Here is a 9,226-nt window from a genome sequence, read left to right on the forward strand (position 1 = left end):
GCAAGTAAAATGCTAAAAGGGTGGCAACAACCCCAGGAAAATATGCTTTAGCCAAATCAGAAGAGATCCCAAAATGTGAGGGGGGAGAAAGAGGATAAAAAGAGGTTCAGAAAGAAAAAAAAAAAAAAAAAAGAAAAGAAACAATTAAAAAAAATCAAGAAAAAATATAAAAAGGAAAAAAAAAATATAATATATATATATATTAGATAAACTAGTTAAAAAACGTTAAAAAAGAAAAGGGTAAAAGTTAAAAAATTTAGCAGAAGAAGAAAAAAAATTGAAAAAGAAAAAAAATTAAATTAACTGCAAGGCTAAAGAATCATGGGGAGAAAGCCATGAGTTCCGGGCTTTGCTTTCTCCTTCTCTGGAATTCCGCTGCTCTCCTTGGTATTGAAACTGCACTCCTGGTAGGTGAACTTGGTCCTGGCTGGGTTTCTTGTTGATCTTCTGGGGAGGGGCCTGTTGTAGTGATTCTCAAGCGTCTTTGCCCCAGGTGGAGTTGCACCACCCTTACCTGGGGCTGGTCTGAGTAATCAGCTCGGGTTTGCTTTCGGGGCTTTTGTTCCCTGAGCGCTTTCCGTAGAGTTCCGGAGGACGGGAATGAAGATGGCGGCCTCCCAGTCTCCAGCCCAGAGGAGCCGAGGAGCCCGGGGCCCCACTCCTCAGTGCGCCCTCAGAGAACAGCGCCCAATTACTCCCGTCACCCTGGCCTCTGGCCGCGCTCCGAGCTCACCGAGCCTGCGACTGGTTCAAGGTAACCCTGAGCTTAGAGCTTACTCCTCAGCTCTGTCTCTGTAGCCGGCTTCCCCGTTCTAATACCTGTAAGCTCTGCGACACTCAGACACCCCCCGATCCTTCTGTGACCCTGCGGGACCTGAGGCCACACTGACCCTGCGTGGGCTTCACCCCGGTTTAGCCTCTGGAGCGATTGTCCCTCAGCGGAACAGACTTTTAAAAGTCCTGATTCTGTGCTCCGCTGCTCCGCCCGCTTGCCGGGAGCCGGCCCCTCCCCCGCGCTCTATCTTCCCGTCGCTTTGGATTCACTTCTCCGCCAGTCCTACCTTTCAGAAAGTGGTTGATTTTCTGTTTCTAGAGTTGCTGTTCTTCTTCTCTTCGATCTCGATCTCCGTTGGATTTGTAGGTGTTTACAATCTTTAGATAAGCTATCTAGCTGATCTCCTGCTACCTGAAGTGGTCTCAGCCTGCTACTTCTCCGCCATCTTGACTCCTCCCCCACCTAAGAGCCTGAATACAGAACTTTTACCTCTTTGTAATGACACACCGGACAAGATGGACTTACCAGATGTATGCAGAACATTGCATTCTAAAGTAGCAGAACACACATTTTATTCAAGTGCACATGGGAAATTTTCTAGAATAGATCACTTACCATATCACAAATCAGATCTCAACAGGTACAAAAGGATTGAGATCATGTCATGCGTATTTTCTAATCACAGCACTATGAAACCTAAAGTCAATCACAAGAAAAAATTTGGAAAGACCACAAATACATGGAGGCTAAAGAATACCCTACTATAGAATGATTGGGTCAACTAGAAAACTAAAGAAGCAATTAAAAAATACACAGAAACAAATAAAAACAAGATGGCCCAAAACCTTGGGATGCAGAAAGCGGTTAAGAGAGAAGTATATAGCAATACAGTCCTACCTGAGGAAGCAAGAAAAATCTCAGACCACAACATAATCTTATACCCAAAGGAGCTAGAAAAAGTACAAATGAAGCCTAAATCCAGCAGAAGAGAAATAGTAAAGCTTGGAGGAAAAAATAAATGATACAGAAACAAACCCCAGTAGAACAGGATCAATGAGGGGTGCTTGGGTGGCTCAATTGGTTAAGAATCTGCCTTTGGCTCGGGTCATGATCTCAAGGGCCTTGGGATCAAGTCGTGCATCCTGCTTCCTCTGCCTCTCCTCCCGCTCCTTGTACTCTCTATCTCTCTCTCTCTCAAATATACAAAATCAAAACAACTTATGCAAAAACAACTTATCAATGAAACCAGGAGCTGCTTCTTCAAAAAAAATAATAAAATTGATAACCCTTAGCTAGACTTATCAAAAGGGAAAGGACCCAAATAAAATCACTAATGAGAAGAGGAGAAATCACAAGTAACACCACAGAAATATAAACAACTATAACAGATTACAAAAAATTATACGCCAACAAATAGGGCATTCTTGAAGAAATGGATAATTCCTAGAAACATACAAACTACCAAAACTGAAACAGGAAGAAATAGAAAACTTGAACAGACGGATAAACAGCAAAGAAATTTAATCAATAATCAAAAACCTCCCAATAAACAAAAATGGCTTCACAGGGGAATTCTAGAAAACATTTAAAGAAGAATTAGTATCTATTTTTCTCAAAACTATTCCAAGAATAGGAATGGAAGAAACTTTCAAACTCATTCTATGAGGCCAGCATTATTCTGACTACAAAATCAGACAAAGACCCCACTAAAAAAGGGAACTATAAGATAATATTCCTGATGAACTGGATGCAAAAATTCTCAATAATATTAGCAAATTGAATCCAATAGCACATTAAAAGAATCATTCACCATGATCAAGTGGGATTTATTCCTGGGTTGCAAGATGGTTCAATACTTGCAAACAATCAACATGATATACTACATTAATAAAAGAAAGGGTAAGAACTATATGATCCTCTCAGTAGATGTAGAAAAGCATTTGACAAAGCATGGCATCCATTCTTGATTAAAGCCATTAACAAAGTAAAGATAGAGGGAACATACTCATCATAAAGGACATCACTAAAACCCACAGCTACATCCTCCTCAATGGGGAAAACTTAGTTTTTCCTCTATGTTCAGGAACAAGATGGGGATGTCTACTCTCACCACTGTTATTTAATGTAATACTGGAAGTCCTAGGCTCAGCAATCAGAAACAAAACAAAAAATAAATAAAGGCATGAAATTGGTGAGGAAGAAGTCAAATTTCCACTATTTGCAGAGGGATGATATTCTATATAGAATACCTGAAAGACTCCACAAAAAATTGCTAGAATTGGGGTGCCTGGGTGGCTCGTGGGTTAAGCCTCTGCCTTCAGCTCAGGTCATGATCTCAGAGTCCTGGGAGCCTGCTTCCCCCTCTCTCTCTTCCTGCCTCTCTGCCTACTTGTGATCTCTTTCTCTGAAATAAATAAATAATACCTTTAAAAAGTTGCTAGAACTGATACATGAATTCAGTAAGCTCGCAGGATACAAAATCAATGTACAAGTCTGTTGCATTTCTATACTTCCAATAATGAAGGAGCAGACAGAGAAATCAAGGAATCGATCCCATTTATAATTGCACCAAAACTATAAGGTACCTTGGAATAAACCTACAACAGAATATTATTCAGCTTAAAAAAAGAAGAAAAAGAAGAAATCCTACTATTTCCAACAAATGGATGAACCTGGAAGACATTATGCTAAGTGAAAAAAAAAACAAACAGTTATCAGAAAGACAAATATTGTAAGATTCCACTTATATGATGTAGTCAAAATACTCAGATTCATGGAAGCAGAGAACAGAATGATGGTTGTATTGGTCCAGGGATAGGAGAAAATGGGGAGGTATTCAATGGGTATAAACCACAATGAGATACCACCTTACTCCAGTTAGAATGGCTAAAATTAACAAGACAGGAAACAACAAATGTTGGCGAGGATGTAGAGAAAGGGGAGTCCTCTTACACTGTTGGTGGGAAAGCAAGCTGATACAGCCACTCTGAAAAATAGTAAGGAGGTTCCTCAACAAGTTAAAAATAGAGCTACCCTACAATCCATCAATTGCACTACTAGCATTTACCTCAAGGATACATATGTAGTAAAGAGAAGGGGCACCTGTACCCAATGTTCACAGCAGCAATGTCCACAATAGCCAAACTGTAGAAGGAGCCAAGAAGTCCTTCAACAGATGAATGGATAAGAAGTTCAGGCTGTAACTGCCTTCTAGTCTCACGTGCCTGATCCCTCCCAGGACCCAAGGCCCCAGTGGGGAATGAGGAAGAGTCCAGGTTGAGCCCCAGCTGAGTCATGGGCTCACGCTCTAGTCTCCCAGGCCCTACCTAAAGAAATGAGTGGTGGATTGGCCCCAAGTAATAGCACAGTGTATGGGGGCACCTGGGTGGCTCAGTGGGTTAAGCCTCTGCCTTCAGCTCAGGTCATGATCTCAGAGTTCTGGGATCGAGCCCCACATCGGGCTCTCTGCTCAGCGGGGAGCCTGCTTTCCCCTCTCTCTCTGCCTGCCTCTCTGCCTACTTGTGCTCTCTCTTTCTGTGTCAAATAAATTAAAAAAAAAAAAAAAAAGCACAGTGTATGTATCCAACTTGCCCTCTTCCCTGACCAACAATGACTCATACCGGATATTTCCAAGTATGGCAAATTTAAAGGTTACTATAATGAAAGATAAAGATACCAGGAAGAGTAAAGGGGTTGCATTGATTTTATTTTTGGATACTCTGTACAAAACTGTACCAGAGCAATAAAAAACAAACATTTGTTTGTTTGGGGGTTTTTTTGTTTGTAAACAAAATAAAACAAAATAAAAAACAAACATTTGTTTGTTATTTGGTAAAGTGATAAAAGCAAGCATTGCTATCAACAATGGAAGAACAGCTGAGTTCATCCGAAGACGAAACTACTTTGAGAAATCTAAGTGTTATGAATGTGGGGCAAGTGGACACTTAAGTTATGCCTGCCCTAAAAATATTGGAAAATGGGAACCTCCAAAGAAGAAAGAGAAGAAGAAAAAAAAGAAAATTCCTGAACCAGAAGAATTGAAGAAGTAGAAGAAAGTGAAGATGAAGGGGAAGATCCTGCTCTTGACAGTCTTAGGCAGGCCATAGCTTTCCAGCAAGCCAAAACTGAAGAACAGAAAAAATAGAAACTCGGTTCCGGGGTCCCTCAACATCAGATGATTCAAGATGCCCAAGGATAAAGAAAAGCACATATTTCAGTGATGAGGAAGAACTGAGTGATTAAAATTGTATTTATTATGTAAATATCATTAAATTTTTTCTAAATCTTGGGGTACCATGTTCAGTTGAAATTGAAGATTACTTTTAGAATTTGAATGTAAAAAACACTTAGTACCAAATAATTTTTTACTATAAAATAGTTCACAGGAAATTGAAAATAATTTTAAAGTATCATGTTTCTATCTTGCCTTAGCAGAGTAACAAAAATGAAGATTTGCTAGTAACCATTAACCTTGAGAACAGTTCATTTGAATTAAAAAGAAATATTAATACTATCATAGTATTGCCGTTGTTATCCTGAGAAAAAAGACGAATGTATAAAAAAGATGTGTTTGAGAAGTTCATTATAAAAGTTTATTCATGTCAGATTGGTTTATATGAAGACATTTGAAGTAAATTTCATCTTTAAGACAAAAACTTCATGAAGACTGGAAAATGCTGACTGATTTATTGTTATTAAACGTTAATAAAATTTTCAAGAGAATTTTGTTTAAAATAAAAAGAAGGCATGGTTCATATATACAATGGAAAATTACTCAGCCATCAGAAAGGATGAATACCCACCATTTACATCAACATGGATGGAACTGGAGGGTATTATGCTAAGTGAAATAAGTCATTCAGCAAGAGACAATTATCATACGGTTTCCCTCATATGCAGAATATAAGAAATAGCACAGAGGATCATAGAGGAAAGGAGGGAAACCTTAATGGGAAGAAATCAGAGATGGAGACAAACCATGAGAAACTCTGGACTCTGGGAACCAAACTGAGGGCTGGGGAAAAGGAGGTGGGTGGAGGGATGGGGTAACTGGGTGATGGGCACTAAGGAGGACACATGATGTGATGAGCACTGGGTGTTATACACAACGAATGAATCACTGAACACTACATCAAAAACTAATATGTACTATATGTTGGCTATTGAATTTAAATGAAAAAATAAAAAATAAAGTTTCAATTATGCAGGATGAGTAAGTTCTAGAGATTGCCTGCACAACACAGCGCCCATAGCTAACAACACAGTACCGTGAAGTTACATTTTTGTTAAGAGGGGAGATTTCATGTGAAGGAAGTATTCTTACCATACAAAAGGGGAGGGGACACAAGGAAACATATAGAGGTGATGGATATTTTTATTACCTTTACTGTGGTGTTGGGATAAGTGTGCTGAAGTGAACATTTGATTGCGGTGATAGTAACATATGTCCAAAGTCATCAAATTGTATATATTAAAGCATGTATAAAGCCATAAGGAATATGGAAGTGGTGATGACAGGTAGCTTCCCAGATTAGGTGACAGAAGGGGTAACTTCTGTTGCCTCTTGCTCTCCTGGATTGCTCATCTTGGGGCAACTGGCTGCCATGCCAAGAGGACACTCAAGTAGCCTGTATTGGAGAGAACCGTGGTCTCCTAATAACAACCAGCACCAACCTGCCCACCATGTGACTAAGCCACCTTAAATCCTCCAGGCCCCACCCAGACCTCGGATGACTGCCAATATCTTGACTTCACTTGAGTGAGGGACCCCAAATCAGAACCAGCCAGTGAAGAATCTCCTAGATTTCTGACTAACAGAAACTATGAGGTAATAAGGGTTTGTCATTGATTGAGGTCTCTATGTTTTAGTGTAATTTGTTCTGCAGAAGTAGATAACTATTACACACTATTTAATGGTAGCTTTATGTGTAATAGTAAAAAAATCAGAAACAATTTAAATTTCCTTCAATAAGGGTATGGTTGAATAAACTGTAATTAATCCATTTATGAAACATTATGCAACTATTAAATTAATAAGGTAGCTCTATGTAATCTTAAGTAAAAAAAAATCTTTAGGAAGTATTAAATAATAAAATCATCAAACATTATGCATTGTATTATTTTTTATAATAAAATACATTTGGAAATATGTAATTTATATATACACCTATGTACATTTGTCTGTATTTGTATATGCTTTCGGAAACCTCTGGCATAGAGGATTGGCCTGAAGGGAGCAGCCAGGAGATTTCACTTTATACACTTCTATATCCTTGGAATTTTTTAATAACAAACATGTTTTATGCATCCATGTTTACTTTTCTAATTTTATTTTAAAAATTAAACTAATGAAAAATAAATGAAGTAGTATTTTCTTCTTTTAAGAGCTTTCATTGTGATATTAGCTAATTACCTCGAAGTACAAGACAAGAAAATAAGTTAAAGTCAAAATGTACAATTTGCTTTAATAGCTTTGTGGCTACGAAAAGGCAAGTGAAATGACAATTAGTTTTGACTCCAAGCCAGGTTGTTTTATGTCATTCTATGGCCACAGCTTACCTACCTGTCAAATGGGGTAGGGGATCTGAAGAAGGACCTTGGGAAGGAATAAGAATGACTTGGCCCAAATACACCTACTGATACCGCACAGAGTCCAGAACTCACACCAAATACCAAATGGACTGTGGGTCGATAGTGACATCTTCATGTACAATGGACAGCACATTAAAGAAGCGGATGAAATAGATGTCTACCTGTGGGAGCTATTGATTGGGTTTAATGCTAGGGCTTTTATCCTGTTATGCTGCATGTAATATGCTGAGGATTTCAGAAAAAAAAAAAAATGCATGGGCTGTCCCAAGAACTAGAGGTCAAAAGGGAGTGGATAATAGAATTTGAATAAAAAGGAAAAATTGATTAGCTGATAGTGATTATTAGACAAGGTTACAGAAGGCAATATTACAACTGGTGGAGTATCGCTAAAGGACACTCATCCCTTAATACGAAGCCATCTGAATCAACCTGAAGTGTAAAATATGAAGACTCAAGTGACCAAGGCAAACTTTAATTGAGATTGCAAATATTACCTTGCAAAACATGACTAAAAAGGCTCCTTGAGAGTGTTTGTGTAAAACCTTATGCCTTTCTTTCAAAGGTTCCTTCCAAGGAGTTCCAAAAAAAATTCTTTAATTCCAGTTTATAGATTTTCCTTCTTTTAATGTTCTCATCTCTGGTGTAGGCATATTATAAATGGAATTAACTACATTACTAATGCTTTTAATCTGATTTTACTGGTGCCTGGGGCTGATGACTAGGAATCAGCGTGTGTGTCGTTAAGAGAAAAATACAGTTATAGAGAAACAAAATTACATGTCCGAATAAACATATCTATCAGTGAGTTTTATTTATTATTCCAACTAGCCAACGCACCAGTCCCTGACTGCATGGCTTCAAAAAAAAAAAAAGGTAGCTACAAAGCAGTTTGCACGGCGGCTAGAATCAAAAACTCACCCTTGATCAAAGAACTGGCAAGAAGAGTGCACAATGTGATGGGCTCCTTTGTTTGTAACTCCTGAATTTGAGGCCTGAAACTACATATTTGTGAAGCACCACATGCATTTTTGTAAGACTATCCATATATAAGAAATCACTGACGGTTTTTAATTCAGTCCCATCAACTGCTGACAATCCACGGGATTGCCGCAGAGTTGATCTGATTTGGTTATTCAGACGAATGCAGGATCAGGACTTACTGGCTACTGTTGACTGAAAGTTCTCTGTGTGAGGCCACCACTTTGAATCTGGTGACAGGCGGAGGAAAGAAAGGCTGGAGTACATGATCTGAGAATTTTAAAAGCAGTGATTAAAGAGAAAGTATGACATAGTCCCAAACAAACATCAGAACCGGTTCCTGAAACCACAGTGGGCTCTTGCTTCAACTTCCATTTGCTTCTAGTTACTGTGGAATATTTCCAGATTCTGTGCCAAGCCCAACATAAATCATCCCAACATGAATGGCTGCCTCCTCCTCCCACCACCTGTCAAACCTGCTCTTGGACTCAGGCATACCAGTAACCTTGCCACATGCTAAAACCTGTCCAGACCACTCCCGTGCAAGGGATCCTGGGGGTCGTCTGTCTTCTGACAATACTTTCTGAGTTACTTAGTAGGCAACAACTCTTTCTTCTGGCCGTTGCATCTCTTGTTACTTTGGTAATTACTTAAATTTTTATGTTATCACTTGACTTTTTACATTGACCATTACCCAAAGTACATGGGGGAGACTTGAGGGTACAAATGATTGTATTTTATCTTCTTTTCTCCCCTTTCATTTCCTGTCCCCACTTCCTCACTACCAATCAGCCTGCTTACACTGGGAAATCCTTACTATACATTTGTTTTGCAGTTCGAAAACTACGATATGGTCAGCCAGCCCTCGGGCACTTCACATCT

General features: G+C 39.0%; 1 pseudogene; it reads left to right on the forward strand.

Annotated features, from left to right (window-relative positions):
- The first annotated feature begins 4,109 nt into the window (after positions 1 to 4,109).
- LOC125109677 (zinc finger CCHC-type and RNA-binding motif-containing protein 1-like) lies at positions 4,110 to 5,017 on the forward strand (annotated as a pseudogene).
- Positions 5,018 to 9,226: the final 4,209 nt, after the last annotated feature.

This window comes from Lutra lutra, chromosome 9, assembly GCF_902655055.1.
Source record: "Lutra lutra chromosome 9, mLutLut1.2, whole genome shotgun sequence".
Lineage (NCBI taxonomy): Eukaryota > Metazoa > Chordata > Mammalia > Carnivora > Mustelidae > Lutra > Lutra lutra.